This window comes from Gavialis gangeticus, unplaced genomic scaffold (assembly GCF_001723915.1).
Source record: "Gavialis gangeticus isolate Ggan-Ray unplaced genomic scaffold, GavGan_comp1, whole genome shotgun sequence".
Classification (NCBI taxonomy): Eukaryota; Metazoa; Chordata; order Crocodylia; family Gavialidae; genus Gavialis; species Gavialis gangeticus.
This window is the reverse complement of record NW_017729003.1, coordinates 9,230,698-9,242,713: the sequence shown is the minus strand read 5'-3', so window position 1 is coordinate 9,242,713 and position 12,016 is coordinate 9,230,698. Positions and strand designations below refer to the sequence as shown.

At 42.2% G+C, this 12,016-nt stretch overlaps 1 protein-coding gene across 5 annotated transcripts in view; it reads right to left on the bottom strand.

Annotated features, from left to right (window-relative positions):
• Positions 1-12,016, bottom strand: part of MICU1 (mitochondrial calcium uptake 1) — a 276,027-nt gene that overhangs the window by 17,173 nt on the left and 246,838 nt on the right. The window contains exon 11 of one of the 5 annotated variants that reach the window (XR_002095722.1): positions 6,305-6,519. The exons of the other annotated variants lie outside the window; for them this stretch is intronic. The gene's annotated coding sequence lies outside the window, so the exon portion shown is untranslated. The remainder of the gene's footprint in view (positions 1-6,304; positions 6,520-12,016) is intronic. 5 annotated transcript variants of the gene reach the window in all.

Genomic DNA, 12,016 nt, shown 5'->3' with positions numbered 1-12,016 from the left:
CTGACTGCATCCCCACACTGCTGGCCCATGTTCATTTTAGCATCAATAATGCTCTTTAATTGGGAACTATTAACCTTTTCCCTGACCACTTGATATGACCATATTCATTACCAACACTATTTTAATAAGATTAGCACCTTCTTAGAAACAATGGCATGTCATAATATGTCAACCACCACAGGTCTTGGGGACAATCTTAATTCAGGACAACTAATTCCTGAAAAGAAAGAAATGAAAAGGAGAGAAATCCTGGCCTATGGCCTACTCTCCCCTGTGGAAAGACCTGAAACTTTTGCAGACAGATCTGTGGCTCAAGGATTGGACACTTACATCACATCAAGACCCATTAATGAGCCATGGTAGGATCCTTGAATCAAGGGATTGCCGCTGCCACCGTAAGAAAATAACAACATGATGCACTGCTACATTATCAATATAATGCAAACTTAATATAGAAAAAAAAAATCAACATTTTTTAAATGAAGCTACATACAAATCTAAACCCAGGCTCAGATCCCTGAATAAACAGACTGATTTTTCGAAGACACTGAGCTCCCGTTTGGCTACATGGAAGTAATATACTATGAAGAAAAGAATTGCTCTTTCTTCCAAGGTTCAGCTTGGGACGTGAGCTTTCTTAGCATCAAATTTCACTTTGTTTTATAGAAGGAAGTCAATAAACTATTATGAAATCCACTTCTTGTAGCTCTCATTTAATGTTCATCTTACTGACCATATTACTTGTTACAACCCAATAAAAATTCCAGAATGAGATTTCTATAATTATCAGTCTTATTCTGCTGAGTTTTCATTCTCTCTCTCTCTCCTCCCCTCCTTAAATGCTGTGGTACATTATTTGATTTATCTTCATTTTTACTCTACATGAATTTATTTGCTTTTCATGGTCAGGGTTTTTAAAACTGTAATTTGTACAGACTATAGTCAATAATTGCATCCTATTTTATTAATTCAACTGCACAAGTATTATGTCCCTTTGTGCCAAACATTACTTTATTAATGCATATGTTCTTTTGCTATCGTCAGCAAGACATCTTTTTGTTTTTCTCAGACTCTCTTAAATGATGGAAATTCTTTAGCCCAGTGGTACCCAACCTACACAAGACACAGACAGGGGGTACATGTGTACCCCAACACTCTCTCTCTTGCCTGCTTTTCCTCTCAAAACTATGGCAAAAAATTAAATTTCCCAGTAATAAATTGGTGTTCAGCCCTCCCAGCTTTGGGCAACATCACTTCTAGCCCAGGTACATACTTGAATTGTGCACCCCTGGTGTAAAAGGTAGCAATCCTATCCACACCAGATCAGACATCTGTCATATCATGGCCTTATATACACAGCCTTTCTTCCAACAAATAGCACACATTAGTCTGTAAATATAAAATCCCCTGGAAAATTGAGTGTTGGGGTACTTATTAAATTTTTCAGAAGTTAGGGGGTTCTTGCTACTTAAAAGGCTGAGAAACACTGTTCTGCTGTACCCATTTCTAGCCATTTGCTAGCCCAACCCCACGTGCCCAGATCCATCTGTGTACTGGCCTAACCCTGCATGCTAGGTTACATTACCCAACCCATGGGGCTCCCCACGGGGATCCACAATTTTGGCAGCAACAGTGTGGCAATTAATGCTGTCATCTCCCCTCTGCCACTAAATTTCTAGATCCATGGGGACCCCACAGACTAGACCTAGCCTGTGGGCCACAAATTAAGCATTGCTTTAGCTTATTTTCTTTTAAATTTGTCTGTTTGTAAAAGCTAATGGTTTTACTGTTCTAAAGGAATGTAAGAAATCCATAAGCAGTTTTACTCACTGCTTTGATGCATATGGCCCACCCCAGGAACAGTATATTGTCTTTTAAAATGGAAATTAACTTTCAAGACTCCCTGGAACTTTAATGTGAAGAAATGACACAGGTTCTCTTTGGAAGATCTTTACTCTTACAGCACACATTTCCAAATTCAGGGTTTTGGAAGTGCAGCATCTGCTGAGTCAGTCTTTTAATTGAAAATTCAGCTAGTCTAAGCCATTTCTCATTTGTTTTAAGTTTATACTTTGGAATCTATTTCTAATACTTCCTTGAAACATTTTTATTCATAACACACTACTTCAATGTGCCTTTTAATATTTTCAAATAAATGCCAGTGTTTGCCACTGGATTTATTCAAATGATCAGAAATACTTAACGCAATTTGCTGTACAAACATCTCTGAACAAGATTTGAACCTGCTGCTCAGCATTATAAGCAGCAACTACAAAGTAAATGCATTTTCTTTCTGGACTTTAATCAAGTATTTCCTCTAAATATAAGCATTTATCTTAATAAATTATTTGAACATATATTATTTCTTCCATTGTTAAAATACCTTTAATTCAGTATACATGGGAGTGATTTTTCTATAAGAGGAAATTTTTCCTTCAAGGATTACTTAAAGTTTCCCTAATTAACCTTTCCCCTTAAAGTTCCATGCCATGGCAACCATCTGTTTCATGGAGAACTCAGACTCCCTCTGAACTCCACTAGTATCTCTTGTTAATTTAGTTAGCTAGTTAACTTCTCATCAACCCAAGAGGTATCTTTCCACCTAAGGAGCCCTTCGAGTAGTACTCCTCAATGATAGTACTACTTTCCTCCATTGGCCTAGAGTGAGAAATCAGAATATGAATTGACCTAGGCTATTAGCTTTTCAAAATACCAATTAAAACAATGTATCACAGTATTGCAGACCTACTTTTTACCCATAAATATACTTAATTCTATTCATTAACAGTGGCTTAGTTTGTTATATACTAAACAAATCTGTTTTTACTTTAGGCTAAAATAGTTGAATATATAAAGATAATTAAAATATAGTAAGTCATTTAAAAAATCCTCACCAAAAGTCCCTAAAAAATTCTATTTCCCAATAAATAATGACAGCACTCTATTCATTTTTACAAAACAACACTGTTTCCTAAAATCAGGCATTCAAAATAGGACCACACAGACCCCAATGGGAAACACTTCTCTTCCTCCACACTTATAGAAAACAAATCTCTTGGATCCCTGCCACATGTTATATTTAAGATGCAATTAAGGTGTTAATCACACCATAAATAGTAACTTTGCCAGCTGTCAAAGTCAATTTATGGTGAAATAATGCAGCAAATGAGCCACAAGGATATTCCACATATAATGTAAAAATATCCTTGTGGCTTGTTTTTTTTTTTAATCAGGCTGGAAAATAAATATGTAGCATATTGAGGTTGGGACAGAGCTGTCCCCTACCTAAGCAGCACAGAGTCCTGGACCTGGCACCCCATCCAGTTCCCCACAGGTAGAGGGGGATGAGGAAGGCACAGTAAGCCTAACATCAGGAGGTGTCTCCCTGATCTTGGGCTCAGTAGCTTTTGAAAAGCAGGAGTTCAGCTGGAAGCCTCAGCTGCATTTTTAAGTTCTCATGGTGTTTGTGAAAGCAACACCTGGGAGCTCCCTGCTCCCCAGCTGTAGGCACTGTTTCAGTGTGTGGCATGGGCAGCTGGGGAGATGTCCTGGGCCCCATACCTTGGGTCTTAGCACACAGGGAATTTTAAGGAGTACTGTTGGGGCAGCTTTCCTGCTTGGGACTTTAAACCCAACACCTGGCAGCTCTGGCTGGGCTGTCAGGTATAGGGAAGCAGAGGTTTTTGGTGGAACTAAAAGTTCCCAGTGAGCGAAGTCCTTTGGCTCCCTCCACGATGCTGGACGCTTGTGATCCCTTGCATCCAGCAGCCCAGCCAGAGCTGCTGGGAACAGGGTTTTGACATTCAGCTGACTGTTGGCCCAGCCCAGACTACCTCAGTCTCAAATCACTAGGGGCCAACCATTAGCTAAGTTTCAGCTCCAGTCTCCAGACTGCACTGGGGACTCTAACCATTCTGGTGTGGTCCAGGTCCAGGGCTAACAATAATTTGTCAGCCAGGCCCCAGACTGCACTGGAGCTGGTTCATGTCTCTGGTAGGGTCCCAGGAGCCAGGTGATAATCAGGTGACTGTCAGCTTTATTGGACCAGTGCACACTCCTCTTTCAACTTACTGGTGCAAGGGGAGCCCAGGATTACAATTTCAGGTTCCCCCTACACTGGCAAGTAGTAATAACGTGGCTGGGATCTGATCCCTGATCGCAAAAAGTATACATGTGGCATGGCAGGAGGCACAATTGTTGGGATCAGGAATCAGATCCCATCCCATCATGTCATTAAATGAATGAGTGCCAGGGGCCTCAGGGTCAGAATGAACTGATACCATCTCTCACTTCTGGGGAACTGTCAGTTTAAGTTTGGTCTAAACTTGCCATAGCACCCAAGGGAAAAGAAAGTATGGCATTGTGAAACCAATTGTAAAATTCATCAGCTACAAGGCATGCTTTAATTGGGATGAATGCCTTTCTAGACTGGAGTTAGGCAAGGTTATAGCTCTGATAAAATTAGACTGTCAAACCTTAACAGTCACACTTAATGGGCAGTTTCAGAATTGCAATCTTCATACAAGGAACAATTTGTTCCAGTAGTATCATACAGAACTGGCCTTTTCACCTAAAAGATGTTTGCCTGATGGTTCAAGTGTGAGATAACACATTTAAGGTCTTGATACTTGCATTCCTCAAAAACCCACATTTGGCAAAGCATTGGTTCAAACACTGCATTTTATTTTATACAGTTTTTATTTACCTTCTGAAGTATCCATTTCTGCACAAAACACTAATGGACCTACCAATCCCAATTTATTAAATAACTGACAGCAAAGCAAACATTTCCAAACTCATGTACCTGAACTATGGCACCTAAATGAAAGCTACCCAGTTTTCAGAGGTGGTGCTCACTTACACAGCTCACTGAAATTCAGGAGGCACAGATGCTCCCACAATAAGACACTTTATTTAGCTTCCTAAATTTACATACAAAAGCATTTAACTTTAGACACACAAGTTTGAAAGCTCTGGCCCAGTTATTTATTAAAATAAGAATACTACTGCAAATATGGATACAAATATTTGTAATAAAAAAAAAGACATCAACCAAATACCATGAGGGTATTTCTAAAAGTAACAACCATTTCAAAACAAAACCATTTTGTGTGCAATGATCATTTACTGGACCACATCAATGCCATCATCAGTGTTCCCCACTGCAATGTAGTTTCCCACCCACTGCACACAAAATGGTTTTAGTTTGAAACAGCCATTACATTCTGAAATACCCTCATATAAATTCTTGAACAACATATCTACAGCTTATCATCATGTGCATTTCAAAACAAATTTTCCTATAAAACAGTATTAAAAAAAACAAAATAAACCAATTCCAAATGCAATGTATTTTTATTAGGGCTGTCAAATGATTAAAAAATTTGATCAAGATTAGTTGCATGATTAAAAAAATTAGTCATAATTAGTTGCAATTTTATATCACAGCTAAAACTCAAAATTATGTGCAGAAACAACTCAATTATGGAGGTACTTTGTATGGTTGGGGGTGGGTATGGGGTGGGGTGTGGGTCTGTGTGTGGGGTCTGAAGCTTGGGGGGGGGTTCCCATGCACTCTGGCAGGATGCAGGGTACTGTGGGTCAGGTGTGAGGGGCAACAGCAGGGCTGGGGGGAGCTGTGGCTTGGGAGCAAGGGGCAGACACAGATGGTACCCAGCAGGTAAGTCTGTGGAGGAGAAAGGGTTGGGGGAGAGGGAAGGGACAGAGGGTGCAGACTGAGGTCACCACAGTGATGGAAGGAGTGGGGCAGGGGCGGGTCTTGCAAGGAAGCTACAGGAGTCTTGTTCAGGGGCACAGGGGAACGTGGCTCCCTGTTGCTCTGCGCACCCCTGGGGCAGGCAAGTGCCCCCCGAATATGTGCATGGGGCAAGGGCAAGCTGCCCGCTGAGGGTTGAGGCTCTGTGCCTTGCTGTCTGCCCCAGAAGCTGCGTGCTGGCTGCGCATCTCCTGCCTGCCTGGTGGCGGGAGGCACAACATGGTATTGTGCGGCTCCTGAGGCAAATGCAGCTTAGCACAGAGCTCCAACCCAGTGGGCAGCCCACCTCTGCCCCACATACAAATCCAGGGAGCACATGCTCCCCATCCCTCCTTATCCTTCCCCCAGGGTTGCATGCAGTAGCGGGGAAACATGGCCCCCCTGCTCTCCTGGATGAGCCTCCCATGGCTCTGTCCCATGACCTGCCCTGTCCTTGGGGGCCCCATTCACCCCAGCGCCTGCCCCTCTCCCTCCCTCTTCATGGGGGCCTTGCTCTGCCCCCTCACCCCTCTTCCTCCACAGACCTACCAGCGCAGCACTGCTCTACATACAGTGTGCAGGCTGTGGCCGCTCAAATGTGTCTGCATGCCCCCCAACACCCCACCACCTGCTGCAGCCATCCAGAGCCTACGCCTGGTCTGTCCTGTGGTCCTCCGTGCTGCCACTGCTTACCGACTGGATGGCCTGGAGGTGGCACAGAAGAGCCCAGGAGCGGGCTCCACAACCATGTGTGCAATTAACGCCTTAAAAAAATTAACACAAGAACCGAGTAATGCGTTAATCATGTGCGTTAACTGTGGTCAATCGACAGGCCTAATTTTTATTTTTCTTATTATTAGCCATAGTTGAATACATCACTGTTGCCAAGTAGAAGTTGCTAAGATATCAAAAGTAGCATGACAGCAGAACACAAAAAATGAAACAGATGATGTTTCAGGAAAAAAAATTACATCAGGCCAAACACAGACCTGATTCATGGTTTTGATATAGATACTCCTCATAATAAATAAAGGAAGTGCAGAAATTATGATATGTGATGAATTCTTTCTAAACTGAAACATACTCTAAAATGTTATATGAACTGTTCATTTATAGGAGCTTTAGAGGTTATTGTTTAGTTTTAAAAACTTACAGACCGCTGTCCTCTATAATAATGGAGTCTTCCCTATCTGTTTATATTTTCAGGACATCAGGCAAATGGTATCACCTTTTCCTAGGTATTGGTGTGTATGTAGCACCATGCTCCATTCAAAATTTACTAAGACTCCTTTCCTAATCATATACTTTTTCATAAACAAGTATATCCTCCCAGCTGCTGAGCTGTTTCATTTTAAGGCTGCATAAATTAAAAAGCTCACTTCTTTTTCTCTTGCAAACAGTAACCATTTAATCTTAAAATTATTTTCATTTACTTTGTTGCCCCATCACCTGGAAACAGAATGTCTCTATTAAAGGACACACATGTGCGACTCAATGCCCTGTTTCAGGTCAAGCCAATCTTGCTCATACAACAGTTTAGAATGAAGAAGCTTAGACACAAAGGAAAGGCTCAGGAAAAACTCTACACTAGCTGCATGGAAGGTGTGGTGCAAGATACTTGCAAGGAGCAGGAACACAAGCCTCAATGGGGAGAGGCATTAAAGAACAACTATGCAGCAAGATCTAGGGAGGAAACAGAATCCAAAGGAAATATCAATTCAGCTCAAAAAACAAAACAAAACCCCCCAAAACAAATGAACAACTGCACCATGCCATATGGACATGAGTTTAAAATTCACACACTCTCTCTTAATCTCAGGCTCTCAGCCCCACCCCAAAATCCACCACACACCTCACAGACACTTGCTTAATCTATCTCCAATGTAATCAGAATGCAGCTGCGAGTCTCATCTCTCCTGTTGTCACTCAGCCCGTGATCCCTTTTCTTCCATGTCAAATTTAAAATTGGATTTTTGCCTTGAAAGCCTGCATATCTCAACCTACCCCTTTCTTTCTGTGCTTGTTTTATTCATCACTCACCTCTCTCCTACCCTTTGCTCAACCCAATCCACAAGCTCCCTTTATCTTCTCCTCCTATTCAGGTCTGTATTTTTTCTGCACAGTTTCCATGTCTGAACTGCCCTCTCTATTCTTCTTAAGTTGCTGCTTGAAACACTCACAGACTAAAAATTCCTCCTTAATCTTCCTCTTTAATTGTTTGCAGGGGAGGGGAAAAGGGGAATTTCTACAGAAACTTCCTAAGCTACATAGGTCACCAGCCTAGGCATCCTCAGTTTTATTCCTGTAGTTCCTGTCCTTCCTATTCTTCCACCCTGTTTGTTGCTATACGTCATTTAGGGTTTATCTATGTAGCACAATGAAGCCTATTGAGAACAGGGAAGCAGATGACCATAAGAAAGCATAATTCACATCTCCTCTTAGTGGTAAATAAGTACACATGCAGCTTCTGGGTCCACTCCTGGGATCACTGGCTTGATCCACTTTCTAAATATGATTCGTTTATGATTTAAAATAATTTGCTGCCACTGAAGTTCTGGAAAACAAAGCTTTGAGTAAGCAAATTCATGCACTATTCTATGGTTCATTAAGACAGTTTTCACTTTAAAACATGGTCTAGCTTAATTTAAAGAAAAGAAAGAAAGAAAAAAAAAGATCAATGAAACATATGGTCGCTTTAGGTATTTTATGCTGATTATTTTCCCTTTCCCCATTTCAGTTTAATACCACTTCCACAATAATACTAGTGGGCCAGTTTGCCACATTAAGTTAGGAACAATTTATTTAGGATATAAAGGAATATAGATACTTATTATATTTTAATTTTAATATTCAAGTGTTTCTAAATCCTTTTGGCATTCAGATGAAGCATTGTTTAAGTTTGGTTTGTCATCAGAAGAATAAGCAACCTTAGGAGAATTTAGCAACTGGAAAGGGCATATAGTAAAACTTGTTTTATACTTTGTCAATTTGATGCTTTTGCTTGGATAACACACTTCTGCAAAGCACGCAACTCGCAGATAATGTGAGCATAAACATGCTTACCTATTGCTGCCAATACATACTTTACCCTCAAAAATTTTATGCTGCTTGCTAACTTTGCTGAAAACAAAAGAGGACACCCTCACTCCAGACATTTTCCATACATCTTTGGGACAAACTTCAGTAGTACTTTATCCAGTTATCTGACTCCAGCTTTTCCCCTTAAAGCCTATCTATATATAAAAACACAAACAAATTGCCACACTAAATATTTGGGAACAGCATTAACATTTATTTTGAGTTAATCCCAACTTAACATTGAAATGGTAATATTGCTTATGTTTGTAGTTATCCACTGTGGTTCTCCAGATTTTAAAACTTACCTGAATCTGTGGAAAATTTTCTGATTTGCTATACTACAGTGCACCAAAAATTGGAAGACCCTGATGTAAAGCATAAACTCATTCACTTCAGGCAGTGATTCTCAACCAGGATGCCACAGCACCCTAGAGTTCTGTGAGATCCTTCCAAAGATGCCACATAGTATTAGCACTGGTAGGTATGTAAACACCTACACGATTGACAGAATAAACTGAGAGATTGCAAATAAGAATCCGCTGTGTCAAAACTATTCTCACCTCCTGTGATCTTTGTGAGCTCTCTGAAACAGGATAATTGCTCTATTAGTTTACACTTATATTTTGACTACAGAAAAGTAAGAGCTGGCATCTTCTGAGGGGTGTCTTGAATCTGAAAAAGTTGAGAACCGCTAGCTTCAGGACTACATAGGACCCACATTATGGCCATTTCAAACACTGTCTCTGGACATGACAAGTTGTGTCCTGCAGGATGATATGCCAAATACTTGGCAAAGGCACAAACACTTCTTTCAGCCATGCAGTACAGAACAAAGAAAGTAAAAAATATATTATTTAAAATCCAGATGCACAAGGAAGAAAAATCTGTAGTATATTCCTCCTCCTGATCCCATAGAATACTTCTGAACTTTCTGCATGAAGGCCTTGTGGTCAGGACTCTGCAGGTTTTGGGATAGGTGCAACATGCTGTGTTTTGCCAGTATAGCTATAGTAAGTATAGCTATACTGGCAAAAGAGTGCTTTGCATGATACATTATATATCAGTTCCCAAAATAATAAAAGATATGTTGACAAGACAGTATTTCCGGCTGGCATAGCTGTGCTTACACTTGGGCTTTAGCCAGTAGAGCTATGCCAAGCTGGGGGATGATGATTCTCCTTACATGGGCAGCACCTTTCATAACTTCGATGACTCTGTTTTCAGTATAATGGCTCAAGTGGATAAGGCAAGTACTCTTTTCAGAAGTAACCCCCAGTCTAGAAATCTAATACAACCAGCATAAGTACTAAGCTACAAATCTTCAGTTGTGATGTATTAAGCACAATGCTACCACTAGTCTACCCAGGGGAAGATAAGTAACTTTCACTGTAGATGCCTGAGATATCCAGAAGAAAGTGGTCAGACAGAGTAAAGCATATTGAGATTTTGGAGCAGTCACAACTGCCAAAAGGCATGCAAAGAGTGCAGGCAAGAAAGTGAATTTGCCTTGGCTACATTCTCAGTATGCTGATAACAGGGTTCCCAAATAAGCCCTGTGTTGGCAGCTCCAATGCAAATGGAAGAAAACATGACCCACACAGACCCTTTTCAGCACAGTAAGGACTGGAGCTATCAGTCTGTAAGGTGATCACTTGTGCAGATTAAGAGAACTAGCCTAAGGACTGAATTGCTGGCAATGACTAACCTCTGCCTTGTGTACCTGATGATATGGAAAGTAGACTGAAATAAACAGAGCCATTATAGCTCAACTTAAATATATACAATACCTGTTCATCTAACCTGTACGTGACACCTTCCAAAACAGAGGAATGTCATGGCATGTACTTTTCCTAATTTCTAACCTGTTTCAACTGATGTTTGTGGTCCTATTAGAAGCTGAATTAACTAATTTTAAATTAAATTGAGTTCACATACCTTTTCATGCTAATAAGACAATCCACAAATATTTGTTCCATGACAGATCAGAAAATAGTTGCCTTGGATCTTCAACTCCAATGAAGTTGAACATACAAGTCCATCTTCTTGGACTTCCAGAAGGCCTTCGACACACTGTCCCACCCAATTCTGGTGGGCAAGCTGAAGGACTGCTGCATTGACGAATGGATGGTCACATGGGTGGCAAACTGGCTCCAGGTGTGCACCCAGAGGGTGGTGGTGGGCAGGTCGATGTTGACCTGGGAAGGTGTGGGCAGCGGAGTCCCCCAGGGCTCAGTCCTTGGGCCAGTGCTGTTCAATATCTTCATTAGCGACCTGGACAAGGGTGTGGAGAGCACCCTGTTCAAGTTCGCTGATGACACCAAGCTGTGGGGCAAAGTGAATACACCGGGAGGCAGGGACCACATCCAGGCAGACTTGGATAGGTTAGAGAAGTGGGAGGACCTGAACAGGATGCGGTTCAACAAGGACAAGTGCAGGGTGCTGCACCTGGGGAGAGGGAACCAGCATTATGGTTATAGGTTAGGGGCTGACCCTCTCGGCAGCACAGAGGCAGAGAGAGATCTTGGAGTCAGGATTGACTTCAGGATGAATATGAGTTGCCAATGTAACGAAGCAACAGGCAGAGCCAGCTGCACACTGTCATGCATCAACAGGGGCAGCACTAACAGGTCCAGAGAGGTCTTGCTCCCCCTCTATGCGGCGCTGGTCAGGCCGCAGCTGGAGTACTGTGTCCAGTTCTGGGCGCCGCACTTCAAGAAGGACGTGGAGAACCTGGAAAGGGTCCTGAGGAGGGCCACTCGTATGGCTGGGGGCCTCCATGGCCAGCCCTATGAGGAGAGGCTGAGGGACCTGAATCTCTTCAGTCTCCGCAAGAGGAGACTGAGGGCGGATCTTGTGGCTGCCTACAACCTTATCAGGGGCGAGCAGCAGGGACTCGGGGAAAGTCTGTTCACCAGGACCCCCCTTGGAGTCACCAGGAACAATGGCCACAAGCTGAGGGAAGGGACCTGAGCAGATCATCAAGTCTCAGCCCCTGCCATGGCAGGAAAGAGTACTGGGGTCAAAGGATCCCAGCAAGGTGTTCATCTAGCCTCCTCTTAAAGACCCCCAGGGTAGGAGCCAGCACCACTTCGCTTGGAAGTTGGTTCCAGATCCTAGCCACCCTGACAGTGAAGTAGCGCCTCCTGATGTCTAGTCTGAATCTACCCTCTGCCAGCTTGTGAC